The 13,003-nt window shown below is 49.6% G+C and overlaps 1 protein-coding gene and 1 long non-coding RNA gene across 3 annotated transcripts in view; one reads left to right on the forward strand and one right to left on the reverse strand.

Moving 5' to 3' along the window:
- LOC138511312 (uncharacterized) overlaps nucleotides 1-1,335 on the reverse strand; it is a 91,011-nt gene extending 89,676 nt beyond the window's left edge. The window contains exon 1 of the long non-coding RNA XR_011280608.1: nucleotides 1,170-1,335. This is a non-coding gene — a long non-coding RNA (uncharacterized lncRNA). The remainder of the gene's footprint in view (nucleotides 1-1,169) is intronic.
- PIK3C3 (phosphatidylinositol 3-kinase catalytic subunit type 3) overlaps nucleotides 1-13,003 on the forward strand; it is a 1,987,152-nt gene that overhangs the window by 832,925 nt on the left and 1,141,224 nt on the right. The gene's annotated exons all lie outside the window — the stretch shown is intronic.

Here is a 13,003-nt window from a genome sequence, read left to right on the forward strand (position 1 = left end):
TTTTCTCTCCTTTATACTTCCTCACTGTTTGGGAAGGGAGTAGAGGAGGGACAAGGGGAAGGATGTGAGAAAGGGAAAGGGCGTGAGAGGAGGGACGATGAGAAGGAAGAAAAGGATGTGGGAAGGAAGGAGAGGAGAAGGAAAGGAAAGGATGTGGGAACAGAGGGGAAGGAAGGAGAGGAGGAAGGGAAGGAAGATCAGGATGTGAGAACAGGGGAAGGAAGGAGAGGAGGAAGGAAGAAAAGGATGTGGGAACGGAGGGGAAGGAAGGAGAGGAGGAAGGAAGAAAAGGATGTGGGAACGGAGGGGAAGGAAGGAAGAAAGGTAGGAAGGAAAGGAAAGGATGTGAGAAAGGAGGGGAGGGAAGGAGTGGAGGAAGGGAAGGAAGATAAGGATGTGAGAACGGAGGGCAATGGAGGAGAGGAGGAAGGAAGAAAAAGGATGTGGGAACAGAGGGGAAGGAAGGAGAGGAGGAAGGAAGAAAAGGATGTGGGAACGGAGGGGAAGGAAGGAGAGGAGGAAGGAAGAAAAGGATGCGGGAACGGAGGGGAAGAAAGGTAAGAAGGAAAGGAGAGCATGTGAGAAAGGAGGTGAAGAGAAGTGAGAAAGGAGGGGAAGGGAGAAAAAGGAGGGGAGGGGAGAGGGAGGGGAAACTGAGAACCGCAAATCAAGGCCTTCACTGGATCCATTCAGCGGGACCCCTCTGTAGTGGTGTCTTTCAGAGCGCCACAACATTTACGGAGCTTTTCGGGTTAAAAGGAGCCTCCATGGAAGTAGGTGGTTGCGGGCAAGGGGAGTGCAGGAAGAGCCGTTTTAACTAACAACCACCTTATCTTGACTCCCCCACTTGTCACCCACAGAACAAACAAGCACAGAAACGGCAGGGCTCCAGTGAGCCATCCCTGCTCATTTCCCCAGGCTGAAACGGTGTCCATATGACAGTATTTCACACGGGCATTGTTTCAGCCTGCCACACTTCCGAAATGACCAGTGCTTGCTCGCTGGAGTCTGGCGTTTATAATCTGGCTCCTGTGACTTAAAACGAACCCAGGACGAAATGGAGACATTTATCTATCATGCTTAATGTCTCAGTTTCGTCCTCGGCTCGTTTTCAACGTGCAGCTGAGCAGCAAACCACCTCTCCTGACCCCCGACTCTCCTAAATGTACCTTCTAAATCGGGATGCCTCAGTTTCCTAATACGGCGCTGTCATTGCCTAAAGCTGGATGCCTCCGCCTCCGCCTCCTTTTCAGAGTTCTTCGCTGGTCCACAGGCACATTTCTTGCAGGTCCGCCGGTACATTTCTTGCAGCGCAACTCTACAGCAGGGGCCACCGACATCACCAGCACGCCCAGTGGCAAACTATGGGCCAATGGGAGCGCAGCATTTAGCAAGGAAAGTGCTCTGGCCAATCACAGCATTCATTCGATGTGGCACTGACATATGCTGCACTGTGATTTGCCAAAGCACTTCCTTGCTCCAGACAGTGTTGTTTTTTGTCTGTTTAACAGCGAGCGACTGAAAAGGCTGAAACGAGCTACTGGTCGCCCACGATCGACTGTTTGGAGACCCCTGCTCTAGACTGAGCAGTGTGACTTGCATTTTCTGCGAGGGCCAAACACATTTCAGAAGTTCTTCGCATCCCCCCAGTCTCTTTGGCCCTTCCCGCCATCAATTCATTCTGTTGTGACTTACAATGAAGCATTTTTAAAATAAAACATAGAAAAAAAGGTCAGATACAATATAGGATATTTTTTTTATTTTTTGAAAACTCTTTTTATTGAATTTTGCAACAAGTCAAAAGCAAAGAAGAAAAACATTCCCTCCCACCCACCCCATGTGACGAGCATTCCAAACCTAAATCTTCTTTCTTCCAGACAGTCCCTCAACCTTATTGTAGCTCAAGTAGTCTCAGGCGCTGCGGGCGCAACATCCCCCAGTAGTCATTTTTAAGAAAAGTCATCACCTTCCCCCCAATCCGCAGCAAAGTTTTGCACTTTATCCTCTGTGGCGTAAGTTGCCCATTCCAAGGCCACTATTTCCCAGATTTTCCGTAGCCAGTCCTGAGTCCGGGGGATCTCATGGCTTTTCCATCTCTGCGCTATCAACAACATTGCTGCAAGCGTCAGGATCACTTTTGCTTTCTCCCTTCCTCTGACACTCCCCATTTCAGAGGTTCCTCGGATGCCCAAAAGAATCTCCATTGGGGTTCGTACATCCCCCGGTCAAAAGCCTGTTCCTGCGCTCTTTGTACCTCTTCCCAGAAGGGTGCAATCTTAGGGCACTTCCACCAGATATGTTCTGCTGTGCCTGCCATAACACACCCCCTCCAACAACTACCCGATACTGTGGGGAACATCCTATGCTGCCGGGCAGGGATATAATGCCACCTGAATAAAATCTTATACCACGCTTCCTGAAGCTGCAACGCCCTAGCCAATTTAGGTATCCTCCTCCACAATCTTTCCTACTCAGCCCTACTGATTTCTCTCCCTAGAACCTTTTCCCATTCCAGCATACACGAATGAGAGCTATTTAAAATCTTATAGATATTAGAAATAAGGCCTTTCGATCCATCATTGGTTAGAAGGAACCTTTCGAACTGTGTTGGTTCCCTAGTTGCTGCCCTCCTGACTCCCGGGTGAAGTACCCAATGCCTTATCTGTGCGTATCTCAATCTTTCCCTCTCCTGTATTGCAAATTCTCGTCTGCAGTCTTTAAACGACAGTAATTCTCCCCCTCGAAACATGTCACATAACTTCCCACAGCCACCCTCCCGCCATTTCTCAAATGCACCTTTCTCCAGACCTGGGGTGAAGTTTCCATTACCAAAGAAGGGGGTAAATGGGGATGGATACGTAGTGATTCCCTTAGATCCCACCAACTTGTCCCAAATTTCTGCCATGAGCTTAGTTATGGTGCTTTCGTAGAGATGCCGTGGTCTATGCTCTTTGGGGAGCCAAAGCACTTCCGATAAATTGCGGTGGGCAACCGCCCTATCCATTTTCACCTAGTGCTTATCTTGCTGATTTTCTTCCCCCTTCAATCACTCTCTAATGATTCGTAGCTGAGTGGCCTCATAATAACGTCGAAAGTTTGGCAACGCTAAGCCTCCTTCACTCTTGGGAGCCATCAGTAAACTACCACTCACCCTAGGTCTCTTCCCTTCCCATATGAATTCTTTGGTCAGGGTCCCTAATTCTTTAAAGAAAATCCTAGGAACCGGTTGTGGGACTGCCTGGAACAAGTACAACAGTCGCGGGAGTGTTACCATCTTTACCACTGCTATTCCCCCTAACCAGGATACCCTAAGGCTCCTCCACTTTTGGTAGTCCCTTTTGATTGCTTTAAGGAGAGGGGGAAAGTTTGCTGCGTACCACCCTGCCAGAGTGGCTGTAATTCTTACCCCTAGATATCTAACCCCCCCCCCCGGCTCCACAGGAGATGAGTGCCCCCCTTTAACTCGTCCCATTCCATTCCCCTAAGCATTAGGTTAAGGACCTCTGATTTATTAGTATTGACCTTTAATCCTGAGGCCTCCCCAAACTTTTCCATCAGTGACAAGCTAACCTGAAGCGATTCTCTCGGTGCCGTCAACATAAGCAGCATGTCATCCGCAAAAGCTGCAACCTTCTGTTGTTCCCCTCCAAACGGGATGCCCCTTATCTCCGGCGCCTCCCTAATCGCTTGCAACAGCGGTTCCAAATAAATCACATAGAGGATTGGGGATAGTGGGCAACCTTGTTTCGTTCACCTCTGGAGATTGACCCGTCTGGTGGCTATCCCACTGACCATCATTCTAATTGACTGAGCTTGGTAATTGGCCTGCACCACAGTCACACATTCCCCCTTAATGCCCATCTTGTCCATTACCCGGAACAAAAAGGACCACTCCACACGGTCAAAGGCTTTTTCCGCGTTTAACGCCACCAAGACCGCGGGAGTGTTCGTTCGCTGGACCTTTTCTACTAGATGGGCCACCCGCCTGATATTGTCGGCAGTTTGCCGGCCCTTGACGAAGCCCACCTGGTCAGGGTGTATTAGAGATGGGAGAATAGTATCCAGTCTATTTGCCAGAATTTTTATATATATCTTGGCATTGATATTGATTAAGGCTATAGGGCGATAGGCTGCTCTCTCTTCTGGGTCTTTATTTGATTTAAGACCAAGGGTCATCTTTGCTTCCTCCATGGACGGGACGATTCTACCTGACTGCCAAAACGAATTGAATAGGGAGGTCAGATGGGGGGCCAGCTGCGTGATAAACAACTTATAAAAGGCCGCAGTATAGCCGTTCGGACCTGGGGCTTTATTTTTTGGAAGGGTTCTAATCACCCCTCGAACTTCCTCTGCCATAATTTCTCGGTTAAGGGCGTCTCTCGTCTCCCTATCAATTTCACTTAACTGTACCGATTGTAAAAACCTGTCCTGCATATCGCTAGAGGGGTTTTGGGAAGCATATAGGGAGTCATAGAACCCCACCAAAGCCTCCTGCATTTCTTCCCTTTTGGTGACCCTTTCCCCCGAGCCCAATTTCAGCACAGTAATAGCATTTTTCGCCCTTTTTCCCCTGAGAAGACGTGCGAAAAGCATGTCAGCCTTATTTGCCTTTGCATGAAATTTCTGTCTCACAGCCAACAGTGCCCCCTCTGCCTTTTTGGTACGCAGGATTTCTAGCTGTCCCACCGCTTTCCTGTATTCCCGCATAGCTACCCGGGAGAGGGTCATCCCCGCTGTCTGCGTAGCAGCTTCCACCTCATACTCTAGTTGGGCCTCTAAAGTCTTCAATTGTTTCATGCGGAAAGCAGTTGCTGCAATTAGGTCCCCCCTGATGGTAGCCTGAAATGCATCCCAGCATACCCCCTCTCCCGTATCCTCATTTCTATTAATAGAAAAGAAGGTCCTAATCTTCTCCTCTATATCACCCCGAACCTCCGGGTCTCTCAGTACCGCCATTAGAATTTTCCAGCCCCACACTCCCCTCACCCTTCTGCCCAGGTCTAGAACCGCTGAGACTATCTTATGATCCGCTATCCCTATTGGTCCCACATTCACCTCACGAATGCCTCCCACCAGTCCTACCGAGACCCATATATAATCTATTCTGGATTGCGATCCGTGAACTCCCGATATGAAGGTGTAACCCTCTTCTTCCCCATTAAGCTCTCTCCACACATCCCTCAGTCACAACCTACCAATCCTTTCCTTCAATTCAGCGGACATCACTGCCCCCCCACCCCCGTTTGCCATTTCTGTCCCTCTCCCTATCCCAAGCAATATTCAGGTATCCCATCAAAACAATCTTCCCCCTGGAGTGCTCCTCCATCATTTTCAGAACCGGCAGCAAAAACTGTTCCTGACCTGAGTTGGGGCCATATATAACCGCAAACGTATAAGTGGCATCTTGATATTTTCCCCTGACTACAATGTATCTCCCCTCCTTATCTCTCATAACCGCTTCAACACTGAAGTCAACCGTGTTCCTAATTGCTAGAGCAACCCCCCTTGCTTTGCTCTGCCCTGAGGCATGGAAAATCTTATTGAATCCTCGCAGCTTCAATCTTCCCTGGTCCTTGTATACCAGGTGTGTTTCTTGGAGCCCCATAATGTCGGGTTTCTCCTTTCTCGTAAAGAGCTCCAGCTTTTTCCTCTTTAGTGGGGAGTTCAGCCCTCTCACATTATGCGTTAACCACTTAAGGAGTCATGACTTGAGACTTGGGCCTCGCTATGAGCTACTGTCCTCTCTCCCCTCCCCTCTTTGGATGACTCGTCCACCCCCACCCCTTGACCCATCCCCCTTTCCCTCCCTGTTCCCCTCCCCCCCCTGAAAGGGCACCCCTTTCCCGCTTGTTCACCACTCCAAACTCGGGCATCACCACCCTTTCCGTACCCAAAATGGTTACTCCTCCTTAGACCTGTATCCTCAGATCCCCTTTTAGAGGCCCACAACCCCTTTTATCGCCCTCAAAATTAGGAGTCGGCTGATGTCCCGTTCCTGTCTTCGCTTGAATTGCCTTTTCGCTGATTCTGGCTTCCGTCGCCCCCTCCTCTCCCGTTCACTCCTGTCGTCCATCCCCAGGGTTTCAGCCTGGGGCGGGCCTTCGCGCCCTGTGCTCCTGAGCTCGAAGGAGTTTCCTCAAAGTCCATACGAAGGAGGTCAGCCCCTTCCTGTAGAGCCGTAACTCGCTTCTGGGCACCCTCCCATTCAAAAAGCAGGCCAAACGGGAATGTCCATTTATACCGTATGTCCTTTTCGTTTAGAACCTTTAACAGTGGGCCCATTGTCTCCTTTTCAGAAGCGTGCTACTTGCCAAATCCTGAAACAATGCGATCTGCTGCCCTCTGAACATTATGGGCTCCCGCTGCCGTGCCGCACGAAGAACTGCCTCCTTCTGGGCGTACCTGGTGAATGCCGCCAGAACATCTCTAGGCCTCGCCATTTGGCCTTTGGACAACCGCCCCGTTCTGTGCACCCGGTCCAGCTCAACCTTCTCAGGGCTCCCTTCGTCCAGGATGCCAGCAAAAATGCCCTGAAGCACCGCTTTCAAGTCCTTGTCTAGCACCGTCTCCGGCAGAAGTTTCACTCTAATGTTGATCCTTCGGGATCTATTCTCTAAATCTTCCATCTGGACTTCTAGATTTCTTGTAGCCACGTCGAGCCTCTCTATGGCTTCGCTATTAGCTGCAGTTTCATCCTCTACTTCTTGGAGACCTTTTTCCAGCGTGTCTGTTCTTTCAGCCAATTGCCTCAACTCTTGTCTAATCTCTCCTAGGGCTTCATTCAGGTCTGCCCTCATCAGTTGAAATTGATCCTGGAAAGTCTTTGCCAGATTCAATTGTAAAGCCTGCAGTTCCCCCTGGAATTCCCGTCTGGACATCGCAGCCTGTTCCTCCGAGCTTCCCTGGTCAGAATCCTCCCCGAACTTCTCCCAAGAGGACCCGGAGCCTTCCTGCAGGGTCTGCGCTGGCCAGATTGCAGGGAGCATGCCCACCGTATCACCCGAGGTTGGAGCTGGTTTCCCCCCTTTACTTTTGCTCTTGGTGGTCATGTTGCTCACTCCCCTGAATTTTACACCTCTAGGGCATTCCTGGAAGGCAGTCCTCCCTCTATTAATACGGGGGTGTTCCACTCACCTACCACCCTCTTGCAAGGTTCTTTTCCACTCCAGGGAGTTCGGGGGAGGCCACCCGGACCCGACACCGAATCGGCTGTTAGGTCGCACTTCGCGCCTCGCATCCCCGTCGTAAGTCCCTCAACCTCTCCTTAGACTGCCATTGGGCTCTGCAACACTCCTGCCCCCTGGAGAGCCCCAGATAGTGGTAGGTTCTGTCCCTCTGCCAGGGGTGATTTCGCTGTCCTCCACCCGCTTGCAAGTTCTCGGGTTGCCCGCCCGTAGCCTCCCCCTCCGCTCCCGTTTTCCCTTCGCGCTCCTGCTTACTTGTGGGGTCTCGTGGGAGAATTCGGCTCGGCGAGCCTCTCAGACCTGCAGCGCCGGGCCCGGAGGGCCGGGGGCATCCCTGCGTCGCCTCCACTAGCTCTCCCTCACACGCTCGGCCCCTCCGGTGCCCCGGCGTGCCTCCGCGGGGCTCCTTCTGCTTCTTATGCTCCTCGGCCCCTTACTGAGCCAGTCCACTCCACTCCACTGCGGCTCCTCCCGGCGCTCCGCTCCCTTTCGCCTCGGGGGAGATGAGCAGCACCGCTCCCAAGGACCAGCTGCCTGATGAATCCAGTCGATTCTCACTTCTTCCTCGCTCGCCAAGGGTCTGTTCTGGCCGCCACGAGAGCCTGCTGAAGGGGCGGTGCGCACCTCGCTTCAGACGGGTCCGGAGAGCGCCGTCGGCACGTCTACTCAGTGCCGGCGGCCATCTTGGAATCCACAATATAGGATATTGCAGAGATTCATTATGTATTTGCGGGCTCGCTCGTTTGCTATCTATCAAAACCACATGGGTTTCTTCCTCAGTAATAAAACACAAAAAAGGGAAGTTTATAGTATAGAGGGCAGCAGTTTGATATCGCAATGTGTGCAAATGAAGGGTGTGTTACTTAGACGAACACGGGAAAAGAGGAAACGTTTCCATTTTATGACTGGTACGTATCACCCTATACAGGTTAAAGAGGGACAGTTGCTGCCTGGTATTTGTGGCTGGCATTTTCCTCTAATCTCTGACGAGGGGGATGTAGAGAACACTGTGCCTGTTCAGGTTCACGTTAATCTTAATTGCTCCGGACCGGTCTCTGAGAATGTGGTAGTTGCTGGATATGTACAGCTGCCCTGCCTGAAGCTTTCCCATGAGTGGATCTGCTCTCGCAGTCGGAGGGATGGACCCTCACCCAATCCTTTTTAGCCTCATTCTTCCGACTTCTGCTGAGAGGCTGAGCTACAAGGAGTGGGACTTGTCAGACAACATCCTAGATGCACTCCTCTCAACGCATAGGCCTGCCACTTAGTCTGTTTATGCCTTCAGGTGGCATACATTCTCGGTGTCAGATTTTCTAATCTAATTGAAGTACTATCTCACTCAGGTTCTCTATTCTGATGTACTTTCTAGGGGATATAATGTATAGCATGCTTCTTGGTTCCAATTCACAAATGGGAAAGCCTTGGGATAAAGGCCTATATCCTCTAGAAGTTTCTATACAACAGAATGGAGATTGCCTCCTTGGGACTGGCCTTAATCAAATGTGTCACTATGGATCAAATCATAAAGTATTAGGGTTTTCCCCAGGTTTCCACAAGCACAATTGCCCCAGGTTTATAAGGCTCTGGTGCTTTTTGTCTCTGGTTACAGTTATAGGTATATAGTATTCCATCTATTCTTTGCCACAGGTCCTCTTCATAGGGATATACTGCAGAGCTTGCTATTTGTAATCAGCACCATAAGGATAATACCTAGCTCACATTTTCCTGATCTGTGTCATAGTCCCGTTTACCTCTAAGGGATACAGTGACCTCACTACGAGAGATATGATGCCCTTCTCACATGTAGGAGATATAGTCACTTCTCTTGGTCAGGAATGTTTTACCCTTTCTCTTTCTTCAATAAAAGCTAGGGTGCTGTTCTTACTCTCTAATGGTTATAGTGCCCATCCCACCACCGGGGACCTTACACCCTCCTCTCTTTCCTATAATGGATATGGTTTCTCACTTGTAAGGCATATAAAACCCTTCCTGCTGTCAGCAAGGGACCTCCAGGGCCCCTGTGGATCTCGCGGCTCTTTTGATTTGTTCACCCTGCCAAGCCCCTTAGCGATTCCTGGCCCCCTGCTGACTCTGAGTCTTAAGCTGTCTCTATCTCCACAGCTTTACAACTCACTCTGCACTTTACTGTCCACCAATCAGTTTCTCTTCTGCTTCCCTTCGCAGTTCGCCACCCTCCTACTGGGAAATGGTCTTATAATAGTACCTTTGAAAGGTGCTGATTCCTTGATTGGCTTAGGTGGTCAGTTGTTTTCTGCCACAATCTTATTCAGAGTGAGGCCTTGTAGCCCTGGACTGGGGAAGGAAGTCTTCAATAGGGTTGGTGGCCATTTTGGAATCAGACCATGTGGTTCCAGTGTTTTGCAAGCAACCCACTTTTCTCCATCCCTGATATGCTGCTTTCTTTTGGGTGAAAGACCTAATGCTCTGGGATTTTGGTTTGTTTGTATCTGATTGCTTCCCTTTTCCCTGTGAGTTTTGTTTTTGGTTCCCTAGGTGTTTTAGAGGTTTGTGTGTTTCTATCTAAACCCTTTGTTTGTGGCGGAAAGTATTTTTCTAAAATGTGTTTTCCCTGCTGCATGAGTGGGAAGTAATATTAGTAAAAGAGGTGATTGCGATGAGGTCTCTTTGTGTCGTGGTCTCTGGAAATATCTTGCCTCTTGCTCCCAGAGAAAAAGAATTGTGGTTCCATTGATACTGAGGGTTTGGCCTTGTTGAGTGTGGGAATGTTAGAACTGTCATGTGAATAGAATTGGTCTGGGTTTATCCAGACTGGGTCTTGGGATGTCTTCACTTGTAACCACAGTTGACAGGAAAGGTGATATCATTAGTATTGATGAAGTTCTTCAGATGCATATTGTTAGGAAAGATTTCATAATTGTATGTAATTTTCCTTCCATGTGTACACCCCCAAACATTTTGCTGCTATTTAGACACCATAGACTGACTTTGCCAGAGACGCAGAGCCTTCAGCTGCACTCCTCTGGGCTTTAGCTCACTTTTGATGGGCAAACTGACATGCCCTTAAGACAGTCAGAACTGGGCGACTTTGTTTCCCTTAGTCCTTTTCCAATGTTGCAATTTTTTTGCAACATGTAACAAGTACACAATGTACGTTTCAGTACAGCGTACTTGGGACTGTAGTCATTTTCCAAAGGCCCTAGATACTCTCGGTGGACTTTTTGTGAGATGTGCAGATGTGTCATGGACAGGGCTGGTGGCAGCTTTATTTTCGCATTATTTTTAACTCTTTCCTGCCATGTTAACCGTGGTAACCGCGTTTGGCACGAATAGGTGGCCTGGCCCCAAAATGGCCATGCCACAAGGTTCTTTGTCCTGACCTTTGGCCATCTTGCCCCTTCACCTTCCCCAGGTCGAGTCGACCCGGGTCAGTCCTTATTTGGTCATGCATTTTCCCGCGAAACGCAATGCTTTGGCGGGGTTCTGCATGCCTTTTGTGTGAGCCTCCAGGATGTGGGCTAGGGTGTCTGTCCCCAATACACATCCTGGGTCCCTGAGAGTCTGGAGTGCCATGAATGACTGGGACCACCGTGGTCCATGATTGGTCCACGTATGGAGTGTGTGTTTGTGAGCAGATCTCCCATTGGGTCCTCTCCTTTTTAGCGTGAAGGGGACTTTGGATAAGAGGAGGCCGAAAACACCCCTACCATGTCGATCTCTGGAGTTATCACTGAACGAAGGAAAGGAGCCAAGAATCCTGAAACTACGAAGCCGAGTCGAGGAACCACTGTTGACCCGCTGGAAGGTTTGGCACCCTGTGCCCGCTGTCGTCCTGTGGGACCCCTCTGCATCTGGTCGTTCTAGAAGGTCTGCGAATACGCTTCGATCCATTGGAATAGTGGGACCAACTATTCTCGGCACCTTCACCAAAACCTGCAAGTAAGCTTTCTCTGAGGTGTCCCTGGGCCAACCAGTGGGCTGACCAGCTTACGCAGGACCTTTGCTCTGACTTTGCCACTGTTTCGAGGAGGCCCTCGAAACTTGGTATACTGCTAGCTCTGTGTCCACGGCACCCACATACCGAATTTCGTACACTTGGCATTCCCAGGTCTGAAGTGAGACAAATGCGCCAGGACCAGAGCATACGCTGTTACCGTGATGCCCTGCCGCGGCAACAACCTTTGCAAGTGCACTGCATTTGTAACCCTCTTGCCCCTGAAGCCTGCTGCAGTGAAGCCAGGTTGATTCATCCACCCGGAGCGGAGAAATCGCCACTGTCGCATTTGGGAATCCTCACTGTGTATCAGGAACTGAAAGCCGCACAGATGTCCTTTTTGCAAAAAAGATCCACAACTTTCTGAACTGATGAAACCGTAACAAGATTACAGCAAACTAGCAATACCAATACAACCCAGACAACCCTTCAAGTGGAAACGCTCAGTGCTCTCCATGGGCTGAAACAAACATTCCAACCAACCAGATCTATGAGAAGTAGAAGCCAGGGAAATTGATCCTTTGTAATCTATGCATCCACTACACTGACAAAATGCAGTGACAGTCCAGATTATACACTTCAACCCCCACGCCAATAGACTTGCAAGCATAGGTTTTGCAGGGAGACTATTAGTATTCCAAGGACAGTGTGAAAAGTCAATCTCAGACCAATGGTTTTAGATAAGATTTAACCATGTTGCAGTATAGAATTCATCAGAAATACCAAATCATCTGACACAGAGATCAACACTCATACTGAGGAGCCCATTGAAGAAAGCAGCACTTCAAGGACTGAAAGACCTTCTGAAGAATGGTTCAATGTCAAGAGTACCTCTAGAGAAACGTGATTTGGTATTCCTCTCTTTCCTTATTCCTGGTGTTAAGATCTTCAGTAGGATTCAACCACTGTTACGCTCACCTGGTCTCCACGGGGGCGTCGCACGAAGCTGAGCGATGAATGGCTGCACGTGCATTCTCGGTTGTCACTACTTCCTTCACGAGTGGCCGTTTGCCGATAATGTTGAAACAAGATGTTAACCAGCCGTGAGGGGGCAGGCTAGACTCCCACCTCCTGTGACCTTTTAGTGCTCCCCTCTGCTTATGTCTCACCTTTGGTTTATTTATGGCGGACTCTCCATCCTGTGACTGTATGCAGGGGCGCGTTGATGTTTGTTAGCCTCTCCACTGGATCTAGTTGCGTCACTGATCCTGCGGGCTGTAATAGAGTTCAGAACAACTGTGGATTTTTAGGTAAGTCTCTATGCCAATAGATTCTTCGTATAGGTGTGCTTAAAAGTTCTTTGTTGCCAAAGTTCTCACTACTATGCTTGTTTCTTTTTGCAGATGCGGTTTTCGGTGTGCCAGGTGAACGAGTGACGCCTCTCTGCGATGTTGAGCAGAAATCCTGCAGGTGAGTACTAGCGCAAAAGCGCGGCGTTGAAATGTTTTTTTAAAGAAATGGTTCTTTTCCCCTTGCATGACTAACCTGATGTTTTCTTACTGTTCTGCAGATGCGGCGACTCCGGAGCAGCGTTCGCGTGTGTTTTCCAAGGCGGCGTTGCTGAAGACCGGATAAACTGGAGCTAGCAGACACGGTTAGCGTTACGCTGCAGGAGTGCAGAATAACGTGAAGCGTGTTCTGTTCTTAGGGTGTGGTCTATATAGCCTTGTACAAGTAGTCCCAAGTTAAGTACAGCCACACCCTGCACAAGTAGTCCCAGGTAAAGTAGTCCCTCCAGTCACACCCAAAATAGATTTTATGGTTCAGTCCCTTCAGGCTGGACTGAATGTGTCTCCATGCCCCCTGCTGCCTGCCTTACATGGTGGAATAATATGAGCCTGGCACC

This window comes from Ambystoma mexicanum, chromosome 6p (genome assembly GCF_040938575.1).
Source record: "Ambystoma mexicanum isolate Mex_15411 chromosome 6p, UKY_AmexF1_1, whole genome shotgun sequence".
NCBI lineage: Eukaryota > Metazoa > Chordata > Amphibia > Caudata > Ambystomatidae > Ambystoma > Ambystoma mexicanum.